Raw genomic sequence first — 17,404 nt, forward strand, 5'->3', positions numbered from 1 at the left:
AAGCTGAAAGGGCCCACCGTGATGTATGTGTTTTATGCGGCTGTCGTTTGTTTCGTTTTGGGAGCACATTTTAGGCCATGAGCCCAAAAAATGAGCAGATCCAAAGCTAACCGAGCCATGCTACGGTAAGCATGGGAATAGCGATGCCAACCATTATAACCTTCTGAGGCACGTGATGATGTTTATTTGTCATTCAGCTTGTTCCACAAGTCATAGTAACCTAAATGAAAGGAAGAGATGCAAACCAACTCGATTAGATATTTTCGTGGCCCATGGGAGGTTGAATTTTTTCCAATTGTGGTATTCACTTCCCTTTGTTTCTATGATGTGGTCCACTTGAGCTTTGAATTTATGTCATTTTTGAGATGACACACTAAAATGAGCTGAAAAAATGACATGGATAAAACAAGAACATCATGGTGAGCCCAATGGAACTATGACCAATATCGACAAGTACTAAGCTCAGTATTGGAGGGGTCACTGCTGAATCTGCTTCATTTTGGTCCGTGATGTGTATTTTATCTCGAACACTTGATGAATAGTTGGTATAAGTGTTTGGTTCAAAATTCAATCTTTGATAAATGTGTGTAGTGCAAGTGTATTGGATCTCAAGCTGGCTTGACATCAATCGAATGCCTTTGACCCCAAGTGTTGAGATATACAGAGAAGCCAAGAACTTAGTAGTTCGATAGTCTATTCAATCACATGTAATTAAGACTAAGTGATTTGTAGAGGGAATGGTAAGTGTTTTTTTTTTTTTTTTCAACTAAAAGACATTTTCTTACAGTAAAAACAAAACTTGATCAATTAATCTAATATAAAAATGATTAAAATATAAATAAAAGAAATTGTATTTATCGAAGTGTTTTGAATGTGATGTAGGTGGCGATGTTCTAAAACTATGTCTTCCTTAATCCAACGACTTATGTGTAGACAAATTAAATTACACAACAAGCTAAGCGAAAGTCAATCCAGTGCAGCAACGTAAATAGATTGAATTACACTAAGAGTTAATCTAAGATAAGCATAGTTGTAGCATAAGGTTATATTGTGTTAGGATGATGAGGTGCCGGAGCTCTTTGATCTTCTTCTTATTTATAGAATTTCTAGATGGTAATTGGAGAGAAATCTTCTAGCTGCACCATAAACAGTCGTGGCCTATTATACAACATCATGTGTATTGGTTGTTTATTGTGGACATTGCAAGTATGTCTTCAATCCACAACGTGGGTGAAAGTTCTCATTAGGATGCCACATGCAAACATCATTTCTTTTACTTAAACATTTGTTTGTGCACTCTAAAAGTCAATCAACTTAGCATTGTTATTATGTCACTTCTTAGCTTCTTGAGTAGCTTCGATCGTAAGGGTATGTTCTATATAATACCATGGTGCATTGATTAAATTCATCATTAACCATAATTATATCTTAGTCGTTACCTATTATCAGCCATCAGACTGCCAAGGTTTATCTCTTGAGCAAGATATGTGACATGCATTCCGATGACAATAGCCAATTAAACTTATTCCTTTTAGGCTATTTAAGACTTTTCAAAATCTAATTAAATCCAATCGTTATTGTCACGCCCTGAAATTCGGTACCCAAGTTGGCCAGGCCTGAACCCGAATTCCAGGACTGTGAGTTGTACTTAAACAAAATATACATCGCAACCCACATTATTTTTATGCATTTTCAAGGCAATCAGAGCAACTAAAAATGGTCAAAATAATTATCATTGAATAACATCCACAAATCAATTGTTGAATATTTAGTTACATTGATATTAAAAAATAATTAATAACAACATACATTGATCTTTAATTAACTTCTAAATAAATAAAGAAAAAAGTTTTCAATCTTGCCCAACTGATTCTTCATATACAAACCCTGCAAAATAATCTATACGGGTGTAAGCGCGACAGCTTGTATGGTCACATCCTTTCTAAAATTGAAAATTCTACGTTAACACAAATAAAACTCAATAATACAAATATGATTAATTACGAGTATTGAATTGTCATTTTACATGACAATAATAACAATTTATTTATTTTTCATAATAACAAAATAAGACAATGCGGCATCTAAAATCATTTTTGGTTCAATCCATGACAGAGCACCCATGTGTGTTGATCCTTTTAGGGAATGACCCTCAGCAGAGCATCGGTGTTGATTCTTTTAGGGAATGACCCTTGACAGATGTAACGACCCTAAAATATTTTCTTTCTTTGCATAAATTTTCAATTTAAATAGGACGAACCACCCCACTTGAAACTAACAATCCAACTAAAAACAACTATCTGACTTTAAATAACCCCATGATACTAACTAACACAACTAAATGAAAACTAATCGTTTAACTCAGATAATCAACACTAAATCTCCTAGTGCAAGCCTCTACAAGAATGGAAACGGGCTTAGGACGATTTATAAACCCCGTTAGAGGACTTGACGACTTAGATCTCACCCACAAAGAAATCGAGAATTTCCAAAATAGTAATCGTGGGTGAATAGTGATTCCCCAAGGCCATTAGTCAGTACCGATCGCCTTAGATCTGGTCGTGAAGCCCACTTTTGTTAGGTGCGTGAGCACAGATTGTGCACTCACACCGTGCACGAAACTCACCATTGGGTCAAACAGTTGTTGACCCGATGAAATCCTGAAATTCCAAAATTTCAAACGAAATCCACTCCCGCCTGTCGCTAGCTTAAATCTGGCCGTCCGTGTGATGGTAAATGACCACTTTCCAAATACAGTAGCCAAATCCACATCGTCCATCTAATTTGTTGGGTCCCACCAACCACAACCATGAGGAGATTTCAAATTAAAAATCGTCCGTGCCGCCTCTGTCCGCAACCCAGGGAGCAACATGAGAGGATGACGTTGACAGGGACGATATATCCACGTCCACCACACCTCTAACCAATCCGACCGTTGGAAACCATCGGACGGAGGCCACGTACATGGAGAAATCCCAGTCAGACCTACTGCTTTCCAAAAACGCACCCCTACTGGTCGGAAAGCGGAAAGAATCTTTCCCTATTAGGGAAGACAAATTCCAGTCGATCATTGGCTTCTGGAAGTTTCTTCCGAGCTGATTTAGGTTGTCCGCATTAGGGCAATTTAAAATCTCGTAGCAACGCCGAGATTTTGAGGAGATGCCGCGTGGACACGAGACACCGCCTCTCTCGGATCAATGTTATAATCACTGGCTATTACGCACCCTCGGGTGGGCCACGTAGACCTCCTGGACACCATCCAACTCTTCTAGACGCATCAGATCAATGGATAACCCATCCATGGAAAAAATGCCATAATCAGCGGGTCACCTTCCTTAATCCGACCATGAAACCCACCCCCAACACAAGTGGCCCGTTCATGCATCCAAACCGTTCATCGGGTGGCCCATCCCACCTATTGTTCATCGTGGACAAACGCCTGAACCCGTGCATAAGGATTGATGCCTTAAGAAATCCGTCCGATTAGCTATCCGTTGTTAACTAAAATCTCTCCACAACTAATCCTCGTGATTAGTCATAGAACCCTCCAGAATCAGAAAGGCTATAAATAGCCTGATTTTAGGGCGAATCCCAAAGAGAATTAGAGAAAGAAATGGAAAGCGAAAGAGAGTGGGAGAGTTGGAACGCTGTTTGAGCAGGTTACTGATTCGGTAGCAACTCGACTTGGCCCGAGTCGTTCTGATACATAAAGAGAACTGAGAGAGGAAAGTGATCGAGAGAGAGGAAGAAGTTCGTGAGAGGGATAGAAAAAGGGAGAAAGTGTGAGGTAGTTGCTGGAACCGGTGTCCAGCCGGACTTGGCCATCCAAATACACCCGCCCTCGCTAAGAGGTAAAAAAATCGCCATTCCATACTCCCAGTTCAATAAAGTTTCTAACGACAATCACTAATCGGGTCACTAAATCACAGACTCGGTCTGAAAATTAGACCCGAACTCGATTCAGACCATCAGTCTCCTGCGTCAACAGCAACAGCAGCGAGTCGTGTTCACATCAGCCCGACGCAACTGCTCACGCCTTCACGCCGATCAGCTCCAGCCGCATCTATCAATGGCAGAACAAGAAGATACAATCAATGCATAGAACCTCCTCGACCAGCTCACATTACAGGTATCTGATCGTTGTTTCAATCAGACATCAAGCCTGAGTCGTCGATGAGTCACTATCCTATTGACTCTACCAATTCCTGTTTTGCAGAGAATAGAGTCTTGATGTAGTGAAACCTGCCCGAATCCGCTTCACTCTACCGATTGTAGTAGACGCTCCTTAGGTATGAGACTAAACCCGACTACCTACACTAGAATCTACCCAAACTCAGTAACAAGTTGACTCACCTAGTTTCCTTATTTGGGCTGGGATCTAAGCTGACCTCGACCAAGTATTTGAGGCCATCACTAGAAGTCTAAAATTCCACTACAAGTCCTGGGAACCAATAACTGAAAGTCGCAACTGGCGATTTCCCAGAAAAATCCCAATCTCAACTAGTTTCTTGGTTGGGGGTTCCAACTGAGTCAACTCAGTAACGCCTTACTGAAACCCTGGAATGACTCATCCAGTGTCACTTGCAGCAACCCTCCTTGAGGAACAACTGTTCCTTCAACCGATTTTTAAACAAGCAAACTACCAAAGGCCATACCCAATTGGTTGAAAGTTGAGGAGTCCAGCTGAGTCAACTCAGCCGTGACTCGCTGGAGTCTTGTAGCATCTTAATGAGGGTTGTTTACAACTGAAATCCTGAAGGATAATTACCTTCCATCAGTTTCAAATCAATTAAGTGAAGAAGATTTCAATCCACCCATAGTCCATGCATGAACTAGAATAGTATTTGATTTTCATTTCTTTGATTTGGGAAATCATAAACTCACCGTATAAGGAGGATCAAACCAAAGGGAAACTTTCATTCAAGGTGAGGGATATCTCACATGGCTTCCTCATTTCATTGATATCTAAATTAGCTTAAGCTTAAAAGTATGAAGATGGTTTAATTATATTTATATTAATGTTGCTTCCTTAAATCTTAGATTGATATTAATAATCGTGTAGGATTGTATTGAATCTAGCTACTTTAATCCATCTTATAAGAATTGTGTCATACTCTTTATGACATATTTAGAATTTTCTTGTTATATGTACACTTGCACTAACTGTATTAAGAAGTAGTAAATCTTGTCTTCATTTGAATGGTAAGTTTACTCCATATATGCTAGAGTCATTTTAATCTGAATCTATAAGGTATAAAGTCTTAGAATAGTACACTATTTCTTTCATTTCTAATTAGTTATGTTGAATGTGAGTAATATGCTAATGCCTAATTACCCAAGTCCTATAAAATCATAGGGTGATTCGAACTTAATTGTGCGGGCTCTAAGTTACTTTTGTAATTGTAAATGTTGAGGCATAATTCTACTAGTAACTACAAGTATGCATGATAATACCTAAACTCATTCTCAAGTCATATAACAATCCCTAGGTGTGGAATGTCAACCATTGTGAGATGTAGAATAAACTTGTCTCAACTTTAAATTTCTTGATATGCTACATCTATGGGCCCCTTTTGATTTAGTGGAAGTAAAATATTTATACTTAGCTCTTGTTGAATATTTGGTATCCTATTAAAAGACCACAAGCCTTGACCATATTTATGAGAATAACCTTATGCATGAGTATCATGGTGCATGACATCCGCACATGACATATGAGTTTTTCCAAGTGCTCACTGTAAGCCACACCCTATTCGAATTTCTGAAGGTGTTATCTTTTCAGTTTTACTCACAGGTCATGTGCATTTGGGTCACTTTGGACGCTCTTTCTTTTCATGATGCTTTTTCGGGATTAGACACTCCTCAGGCGTACCCCGTGTATTTTTCCAGGAGATATCCTTGGGCGTACTCACCTTCATGGTCTTTTTCGGGTGGCTAGTTCTCCTTGGGCGTATCTTTGAATATTTTTCCGGGTGATTAGTTCTTCTTGGGCAACCCCTTATTTTGACAGCTGGATGTGCATCCCTAGATCTGTGACTTGAGCATACATTCATACATCCATACATGTACATTCGAGTTTATATTATCCTTATTGTGATTGAATATGATTGATTTAAACTGTTTTAAAATGACATGATATGTATGAATCCTTGCCGGAAATTTCCACTGAGTTTTCACTCAACCAATAGTGCGGTTACACCAAATAAATATAGGTATGATGGAGGAAGGTGACGCTTATGATGGTACCCCTGGCGCAACTGATGAAAAGTATGGAGAGGAAGGACAGTATGCTAATACGGTTGAGCCGTTGGAGCTCAACTGAGGATATAGGACCTATTTACTTTCATGCTTTCAGACATTATCTTCATTTTGCTTAGTTTGAGAATTGTAATTAAAAATCCCCTGTTGTGGAATCTTGCTTTACTTCTTTATTTTTATTTACGTATGTTGAACCCCTTTTATTAGTTTATACAGCGGTTATTTCTCGATGTTAGAAAATGTGTTGGTAATTAGATGAATGATAGTTTCATTTCATAACGTAACCCTTGGGTTCTCGTACTTGAGCGATCGTCCTCGGGTCATGAGAATCATGATGTTACAAAAGAGTACCTGGTGAATAAACTCTTACGGTAAATACCCAGGGTAGAGCACTCATGTATGTTGATCGTTTTAGGGAATCGCCCAGGGCAGAGCACTCGTGCCGATCATTTCGGGAATGACCCTGGGCAGAGCACCCGTACCGTGCCGATCCTTTTCGGAATGACCCTGGGTAGAGCACCCCATAAAAATAACATTATGGTCCTTTCAGGGCAGAACACCCATAATATAATTAAAAGTATTTAACAATAATCAAATGAATTTATTCCACATATTAGAAATCAAATAAATGCATTCTACATCACGTAAAACTAAAATCAAATGACTTAAATCAGCAATATAAAATAAATAATTAATGAAATGAAAGTATATAATAATGTAGTCTTTTCAATCAGGAAAATTACATACCTGATGTGTTGAGTGGAGGTTGAATGACATAGTTTGGACGTTTCAGATTAGAGATGGATCCAATAGACAATCGAGATTTTTCGATTTATAGGTTGGCTCGAAAATGGAAAGAGAAAGGAGGAAAAATCGGAGAGGTTTCAATCCGCGTGGATTGCATTGTGGAAGCCTTCCAAATCCCTTACTGCAACGGAAGCTAGGTGGGTCCAACGAGATGTTTGTGAGAAATCCATTCCGTCCAGCTACTTTGCCTGGTCGCAATAATACATGATTCTAAAGGTAAGGCAGATTTGGAATTTAGGTGGGCCATAAGACTGGAAACAGTGGGGTTGAAAGTTTGCCGTTAAAATCTTCTTGGGTTGATGGTGAGTGGTCTGGATTGTTTGGTGGGTTCCGCCAATGAAGAATGGTGGAAGAAGAAAGAAGAGAGTTTGAATGGGAGAGGAAATTGGGGAGAGAGGTTAGGTCGTGCGGTGACTGCATTGTTTTTTTTCTTCTTTGTTTTTTATTTAAACGATGGTGGCCCTGCAAAGAAGGCAATATAAATCCACTTTGTCCATTATTTTTGCTCGATCATACTAGGGCATGGGCCCAAAAATGAGGTCGATCCGAAGTTCCAGTGGGCCACACCATAAGAAACAGTGGGGAGTGAGATGACCACCATTAAAAGAAATGGGTTGTTACATTCTACCCTCCTTAACAAAATTTTGTCCCCGAAATTTACTATGCTAATGCTTAAACTAAAATCGCATGGTGGGTCTGCGAATGACGCAGTTTACGTTGACATTTACGTTAGTTATGGTGTCTCTTTAGGTGATAGTGTTATTAAATTATTGGTAAAAACCTACTCTTTTCTGATAGTGCGGCGACATAACCAAGGGCTGACGCCAGTGTCATGGAGGTCATTGATTTTGTTGTCATCATTGATGTGGTGGAAGTAGTTGTTGAGATTGTCGAAGTGGTCCTTGACATGGCTATAATGTGACGGGTACAACGAATGTTGTTGCTAAGATACTTGGTATGGCCATGGAGAAACATGGTGCTACAGTTGAGTCTTTAAGGGTTGCAGTTGCGATTACGAATGTTGTGGCTAACTTCGAATGTTATAGCTACCAGTGCGAGGATCGGTAATATCTACTTCCTATTCACTTGATCTGTTGTAGGATGGTTGGTGTGATCTCAAGATGTCTTGTGGCTGTCCTTACTGTTATGAGCTCAGTTACGACCATGACACTTTTTAAAATATGGTGAAGGTGATCTCGAGATGATGGTTTCGCTGAAGAATGCAGTGCAGATATTTGTTGCATGGATGATAACCCATTCCATGGAAGTGGCCTATAGACTTGCTTAGGTGGTCCCTAATTTTACGGTTGGCGAAGAGGAATGGGTCGTACATAGACATACAACATGGTCTTCATATCTATAGTTGTAACAGGATTTTAACAGTAGTGATGTAGAAGTGTGATTATGGTCGGTATAACCAAAGCAACCTAAAAATACTTTAGGTCCTAACTACTCTATTTGCAATTGATCCACTCTAAAGGCATCGGGTCAGGCATTCATGATAGAGTGACATGACTCGAGTCATTTACAAGTACAATATATGATCGGTTGAAAATGTGTTTCACAAAAGATTTATTCGATTTTCAAGGAATGATTTGGTGGCTGGAGTTGGTATACGTGATGGTTCAATAAGGACGGCGCTGAGATATATATTGAAGTTGAAGTGCAAAATTTTTTGATGTTGAAAATTCTGTTCCATTTGATGCATTGGATAGTTTCAAACATTGGATTGGTCTTTATACACACACACACACACACACACACACACATCTATAAGTCTGCTAACACGCTATAAAATTTCAATGTATGCTGAGGTATACAGAAGATTCTAAAATTCAGAGGCTGTCCAGAATTGAATGATTTATGAACAGTCTGACTACAACCCAAAATTGATCCAATAAAAGTATAAAATTATAATTTCTAATGATTTTTCTATAAAAATAGACTTATCAATATACAATTTAGATTTTGAATCACCTCGATCGGAGTTGTACTAATTAGTTATGAATTTTCAGAGTCAGTCAATTCTTACTGTCCATTGTTATCTAATAAAAAGTAGAGAGCTAAAATTCTATAAAATTCATATATGGTCCAGATTGAGTTCCTTACCTGATGGCAGGTCTAAATAGGCTTAGCTTCCATATTAACATAAATGAAAATGAATCCTAAATTTGAATTTTTAATTTTAATTTATTATTATTATTATTTTTTTTTTACAAGAGCTAAGGGGGTCCTAAGTTGGGTTCTCTAATTCAATCTCTATTCTAAGTCATGAGTTGTTCTAACCTAGGCTTAATCTAATCATTAGTATAATGTACATATAAGGTCATCGTGAGAATCTAAAACCTAGACTCTGATACCAATTTGTCATGCCCCGAAATTTGGTACGCTAGTTGGCCAGGCCCGAATCCGAATTCCAGGACTGTGAGTTGTACTTAAACAAAATATACAACGCAACCCACATTATTTTTATGCATTTTCAAGGCAATCAGAGCAACTAAAAAGGATCAAAATAATTATCATTAAATAACATCCACAAATAAATCATTAAATATTTAGTTACATTGATATTCAAAAATAATTAATAACAACATATATTGATCTTTAATTAACTTCTAAATAAATAAGGAAAAAAGTCTTCAATCTTGTCCAACTGATTCTTCATATACAAATCTTGCAAAATAATATATATGGGTGTGAGCGCGACAGCTCATATGGTTACATCATTCCCAAAATTGAAAATTTTACGTTAACACAAATAAAACATAATAATACAAATATGATTAATTATGAGTATTGAATCGTCATTTTACATGACAACAATAACAATTTATTTTTTTCATAACAACAAAATAAGACAATGCAGTCATCTAAAATCCTTTTTGGTTTAATCCAGGGAAGAGCACCCGTGTGTGTTCATTCTTTTAGGGAATGACCCTCGGCAGAGCACCTGATGAATAAAATTTCAGGGTAAATACCCAAGGTAGAGCACCCATGTATGTTGATTGTTTTAGGGAATCACCTAGGGCAAAGCACCCGTGCCGATCCTTTCGGGAATGACCCTGGGCAGAACACTCCATAAAAATAATATAATGGTCCTTTCAGGGCAGAACACCCATAATATAATTAAAAGCATTTAACAATAATCAAATGAATTTATTCTACATATTAGAAATCAAATAAATGCATTTTACATCACGTAAAACCAAAATCAAATGACTTAAATCAGCAATACAAAATAAATAATTAATGAAATGAAAGTATATAATAATGTAGTCTTTTCAATCGAGAAAATCACCTACCTGGTGTGTTGAGTGGAGGTTGAATGACATAGTTTTGACGTTACAGATTGGAGATGGATCCAATGGATAATCGAGATTTCCCGATTTATAGGTTGGCTCAAAAATAGAAAGAGAAAGGAGGAAATATCAAATAGGTTTCAATTTGCGTGGATTGCATTGTGGAAGCCTTCCAAATCCTTTACTACGACGGAAGCTAGGTAGGTCTAACAAGATGTTTGTGAGAAATCTATTCCGTTCAGCTACTTTGCCGGGTTGTAATAATAGATTATTCTAGAGGTAAGACAGATTTAGAATTTAGATGGGCCATAAGATTGGAAACAGTGGGGTTGAACATTTGCCGTTAAAATCTTATTGGGTTGATGGTGAGCGGTCTGAATTGTTTGGTGGGTTCCACCGATGAAGAATGGTGGAAGAAGAAAGATGAGAGTTTGAATGGGAGAGGAAATTGGGGAGAGAGGTTGCACGTCACTGCATTGTTTTTTTTTTTTTTTAAAATTTTTTTTATAAAATGACGGTGGGCCCGCCCTGTAGAGAAGGCAATATAAATCCACTCCGTCCATTATTTTTGCTCGATCATACTAGGGTATGGGCCCAAAAATGAGGTCGATCTGAAGTTCCAGTGGGCCACACCATAAGAAACAGTAGGAAGTGAGATGACCACCATTAAAAGAAATGGGTTGTTATAGTTAGAGTATTTGAAAAGATTTTCCAAGTTTCTTATGGAGATTTCACTACCACGTGGCATTATCTGTGCACTAGATCTGACATGGTAGGCCCTAGGAAGGTTTCAACAATGAGGGACAATACTCTACGGTGTGTCCACTTAATCTTTGGATCTGCCTTAAAATGATCTCACAAAATGGATGTATGGTGTGGATATAACACACACATCATGGTGGGGTCCATAGAACTTTGCCACATCAATACATCACCAAGGTCCGCATAATCCTTGTCCATTTATCGTCGGTGCACCATCATTGTTGTGCCTAGGACCATCATACAACAACAGGAATCTTTAGTTGAGGGTCCCATTGCAAACTAGATCGTGATGCTTCACAAGTACATGAATGGCTAATTACCTACAAGCAAAGGATCAAAACTTATGATAGAGTACCATCTTTCCTACAAACATGCCACTTGTGTAGGACATATGTACCATTAAAGTGGAGGTAGGCCTCAGCTTGAAGATCACTGGGCCAAAAATAAAAAATAAAAAATAAAAAAGGTTGTCCACTCATCAAGTGATCCTCACTTTTACATTCAACAAGACCAATGCTGTGACTCAACATAGGTGATTAGCTCACCTAGAGAGAGGATCACCCCAATTTTCAAGAAAGGCAATCTACATGTTGGGGCCCATTATTTTCATGGTACTGATTTCATAAATAGAAGGCATGTTTGTGGGAAAGATGACACTGTAACACAAGTTGTGGTGCATTTGCGTATAGGTGATTAGATCTCAAGGACATGTGGGAAGTCTTCTGAGCTGGTGTGCAATAAGCATATGGAATTAGCATTTTGTGGTTGTCCAGATCTGATCTAGTTTTAACCTGTACGTGCACAATTTCTCGGACCCATTTAAAATCTGGTGGGGGTTCAAGTTCTTTTCGACACCGGTTGGGCTGAGACGAGTTATGGTTGGGTCCACCATCTTGGACCCAATTAAAATAGGTGGGGCCAAGTCGATTAATTTTAATAGCAATATTATACATATTAAAAATATATTAATTATTGTAGCAGTGGCATAAGGTTTGCGAAGCTACACGTGTAAGAGAGCCAGTTTATACTTGGCGCGTGCCTAGGGAGAACATATGTGTAATATAACCCATCCATTCTGGTGGGTCTGACCATGTAAATGCCTTTACTTGAGTTGTATAGGACTCGCATCCTATCGGTTCTGAGTACAGGTCCTCAAAAAATGAGGCCCATGAGCCAAAGGGACCGAACCCAATCAGCTCAGGTCCGACAACTCCAGGACCCAATTCAAACACAACCTTACATGCACATGTTGGTTTAAACTGCGTTTGGTTGCTCCAAATATCATGAAATCCCATTGACATAAAGCCAATTTGAAGAGGATTATTGAATGTTCATAGATGAAACGTTTGATGTGGTGGGCCACGACAATGGATGTTGATCTTTTCACATGGATGTGGATCAAGATCGGGCTCTCTTGTTTCTTAGGGCTCTGATTGAATATAAATACGACGGTCCAATCCCCTTGATTTTTTGGACACTGAATCTTCAAAGTTCTTGATCACCGTACATTAGTGCCATGTGTACAACTCTAATTCTAATGTTTAGGGTTAATTGTTGAGACTGAAATATTTTTTTTTCAAAATTTCACATCCAACTCCATGGATCAATGGCTAGGATTTTCTCTTCAATACATGGCCCATCCAACAATGTTAATAAGTCGGGCCAGGATGGACAGTCCTGCCATTAGGCGAACTCAAGCACGATTCTAGCTAATTAGTTATTGGGCCTGAAAAGCCCAAGACCAAACTACAGGCCAACGGTCAATTGAGACCCATCCCAAAGTGGGCTGGCCCAGTCCGACAGACGAGATGCAGCGAGTCTCATCCACTCATTGATTGAGCATACGTGTGTATCGCCATCTACACACCATTCATCCTCGTTGTCATCATCTAAGCCTTATCCCAACTACTTGGGGTTGGATGCTCATGGTTAAATGAGTCGACGACTCAGATTGACTCGTGACTAGCTCTGCACGAACCGAGTTAGCTCCGTTAGCTCGCTCGGCTTAGACACGAAAAAGCTCAATTCGACTTGGTTCGAAACTGAGTTCAAGCCAAGTCAAGATGATTTTTTGAGCTCCAAAAAATTTTGAACCGAGTTTGAGCTTACCTGAGATCGACTCGACTCAGATCGAACCCCACCTCAAATTGAACCAATTTGGTGACTCAGTTACTTTAATATTGATGTTGCTCACCAAGTGTTTGATGAAATGACTCAACAAAGTGTTGGGTGGTGGCAAGGAAGGTATGTATATGAAACAAATGCCTTTTTTTTTTTTCTTGATTTTGATGTTGCCTACAAGGCATTTGATAAAATACTTATGAATAGTTGCTGCTGTTTTATGTACAATAAGAAATTAAAAGTGCACTCCATGCATTTGTGAAAACGCCGCATAGGCTCGATCTTGACTTGAACTCGGCTTGAATTGGCCTGAGCTGTTGACTAAACTGAGCCGAGCTGGCCAGTCAAGCTCGAGGACCGAGCTAAGCTGAGTTCAAGTTGGGGTCAGCTAGTGGCCGAGCCAAGTCGAGCTGTGTCAAGCTTGACTCAGTTTGACCCTTGTACACACTCTCAAGTTATGGTGAGTTCTCTTGATACCTCCACCTACATCATTTTAGGCCTTCTCATCCTCTTTTAGAGCCTCAACTCCAATTGACTCATGCCTAAGTGATGCAGTACTTACTCACTGATGCACGTGACTAAATCATCAAAGTTCACTTTCCTATCCAGGTTTAGGTTGTCAATCGGCCTGGCTAGCCCATTGGATTTTGGTCCTATCCAGCCACGGGCGAGATTGGGCAAGAGAATCAAGCCAAAGAAGGATTGGCTCCGTGGCTTAAAATTCAGGCCTGTTTCTCAATCACACTAGGTTTGGAATATGTACGACAATCTGTTAGCTCAGCCCAATTCCAGCCCAAAGGAAATTGTATAATATGCACAATATGTAAAAGTCCTCATTTACTTTGTTGCACAGCTTACGTTTGTTTTATTAGTCCATGAGGATCACACACACACACACACGAGATGTTTCCATAGGAAATAAACCAAAATATATACGTTCAAGATCTAGGCTGTTTATTTGTTCCAGAATATATCTCATGGAGTTTGATATGAACAATATACTGATCAAAAGATCTGATCCATCCAATAATTAGGCTTCTTTTTATAGCCATCCTTACTTTAAGCATCACATGGAATGCTTAGGATTATTTGATAGAAGTGATTCTCTAGATCCATAAGCAATCCATCGTGGGCCTCGATAAATAGATAGCTCAATTTGTTTATTAGGTCTCTTTTCCATAAACGATCTTGACCATCCATTTTACAGGCTGTTGATAATAGGTTAGGATGGCTAAATCAATATGCTTTTTACATGGTAGTCCATTAAATGCGTGCTGGACCTAATGGATAGCCATGATCAGTGGATCGGAGAATTCAAGTGTCCTGGTGCTAACCACTGATCATGGCCATCCATTTTACTAGGAGCACTGTAATTGACAGTGAGCGCCCTGAGAGCACTTGATCAAGACTAGGGGCTAACCAATGGGCCTGCATGGCTTCAGTATCAATTTTCTATGTTCTGGATGGGCCTACTGGGCCCGGTTATGACAGAGATTTTTGCCCCGGCCCGGCCTGATGCATTGTCAGCACACAAGATTTTTGAAATAGGCCCAGCAGTGAGTGGGCCTGGGGTTGTTTAGGCCCGAATTTTGAACTAGCTGTCTGGGGCTATCCAAGACCAGGCCCGGCCCATTGGTTGAAAGCCTGAAGCGTATAAATAGCTCAGCTACAACAAATTTGCAAATCCCACATATAATTCATGCACATGTGCCAACATGGCAGACATGTTGAACAAGCAAGCCGTCCATCGCATGGGGCTCACCAAGTAGACATCTTAGCAAAAAGGAAAAAAGAAAAAAAATAATAATAATTGAAAGGGCAGTCCTCTTACTTTGTTGGCTACAGGCAGCGTATGAAAGAAGTGGACCGCCAAACCATTTTTTTTTTCTTCTGTCAGTCTATTTTTTTTTTATTACACCGAAATCGGATTGCCTACTGAGCTACACATCCACCTTCGGCGAAAGCCATGATAGGCCCGCGTGATGGACGGCTTGGATGTACTAGTGTACAACATGGGCGCCAAATATGCAAGTTCCGAGGTTTTGCGTGGGTTCGGTGGAACCAAAGACTAATTAATCATGTAATTTAATGATATTCAGTGCACCAGATTGCCTCTGCGTCCGGGTAGGGACTTTGTGGGGATAGACCTGGATGAAGGGATAAAAAACAAATATCAGTTTGGTCAAAACTTCTACGGCTCCCAAGAAGTTTTTAATGGTGGGTGTTCAATCGCCACTGTGTGGTCCACTTGAGCCTGGGATCTGCCTCGTTTTTGGGATTAATACCCTAAAATGTTCTGAAAAAAATGGATGGACGGCGTGGATAAAACAAATACATCACGGTGGGCCCCACAGAGCCCCTGCCTGGAATCGAGTCTGTCTACGACTGGGGCAAGATGCAATCCGTCCCCATTAAAAACCATTGTTATTATTTTATAGCCACAAATCTGACAGCACATGACATTAACGACCGCAAGGTACTAGATAATGGGAAAATGGGAAAATGTGAAGGTTGAGCACACAATAAAAAATAGCCTTTTCTTTGAAAAAAAAAAGCGGTTATTTCCCTACAATGCTGAATTTTGACTTTAACATATAACGTCTTTACTTCAACTGATATGTCATACAGTGGAACATCTCTGCCATCACAAACGGTGGCCCATACCATTAAGATCACCTGGATTATAAATCGGAAGAATCGCTTCATTAGGTGGGCCAGACACATACATTGAGTTATACCATTGGCTGTCCACTAATTCCAGCAGCGTGGCTAGTTACCTGATGAACTAACCGTCCTGATTTTTGCCTGGTCGTTATGATGTGATGTGACCCATCTATTCCAAAGTTCCCATGATATACATACACATGAGATGTGTCGATATAAAATAAACCTATATATGTACTATGAGAAATATTTTGATACACCGTCAAAGTGAGATAGATGATAGGAGGGCACTTAGAAATTGAACACATGTCCTACAATTAGGCAAATTAAACCTTACAACTTAACATAACCAGTGTAAATTTATAGTGAACCAAATATTAAGCTTGTTTGATCATTTGGATAATGGATTAGCGAACATTTATTCGATGGTTAAAAATGCAAAATCCAACGATCTTATTTCCACAAACAAGTTTCCATGAATTAGAGGTTAGGATTATTATTGGATTTGTGACTTAAGGCAGCAGGATGCACACTCTACTTAGTTTTATTTGAGATAGTATAAATGTACAATCACAGAGTACCTAAATATCAAGTATCATACCTGGTTTGAAACCCAATTTGAAGCAGAATAACCCTAAATTGTTCAAATTAATCATGAGATTGTTTGAGACTATGTAAGGCTTTCTTTAGTCATTTTATTCTTACAGACTAAAATCTTAGTAGCTCTAATAAGATTTTGAAAATCCTAACTCTGATAACTAAAAAGTTGGAATTATTATTTTTTATCTCCTCTCTTTTATTTATAATAATAAAATATAAAAAACACACTCACTCTAACAGGTTATTCTTAATTGATTGGAAAGATGATTCATCTAACATTCACAAGGTAACTCAATGGCAGATGATGATTAGGTATTAGGTCGTCTCTTAAGAAAACTTGGTTTTGAATGATTTGTATAAAGACTCATGGCCTTTTGAGCATTGTTTAAATGGGCTTGTTTAGTGGGTCAGTTAAACCAAGCAGGCTTTGGTTTCTCGTTGACTCGGGACTTTCCGGGTCGATTCGACCCAGTGAGTGATCGATTCGCGAGCCAAGTCTAGGGTTTCAGACTATGATTTGAGAGCAAGAGAGACCAAAAATACCATACACGTGTAGCATTGCACGTGTGAAAACAGGTTCATGGTCTTAAACATTCTTCTCTAATTGAGCAAAAGTACCAAAACATATTAAAATCATCATGAAATCTACAAATCCTTTTATTAAACTATTGCTGTTTAGGAAGGTGCAAGCACAACTTAGTAGTAGTTTTCTCCCACAAAAGGCATCAAAGCATGTCCACAGACATGTGGGGCCCACTTCCTAGATAAGGCCCATAAAGTAATCGATCTGGACTTTATAGCCAGATCAAGGATAAGAATAGAAAAAAAAAAAAGGCTTTGTGGGCCACCCACTTCGGTGGCCACGCAGATGACCGCCAACAACCGCATTTGCT

The sequence above is a fragment of the Magnolia sinica genome, chromosome 3, assembly GCF_029962835.1.
Source record: "Magnolia sinica isolate HGM2019 chromosome 3, MsV1, whole genome shotgun sequence".
Classification (NCBI taxonomy): domain Eukaryota; kingdom Viridiplantae; phylum Streptophyta; class Magnoliopsida; order Magnoliales; family Magnoliaceae; genus Magnolia; species Magnolia sinica.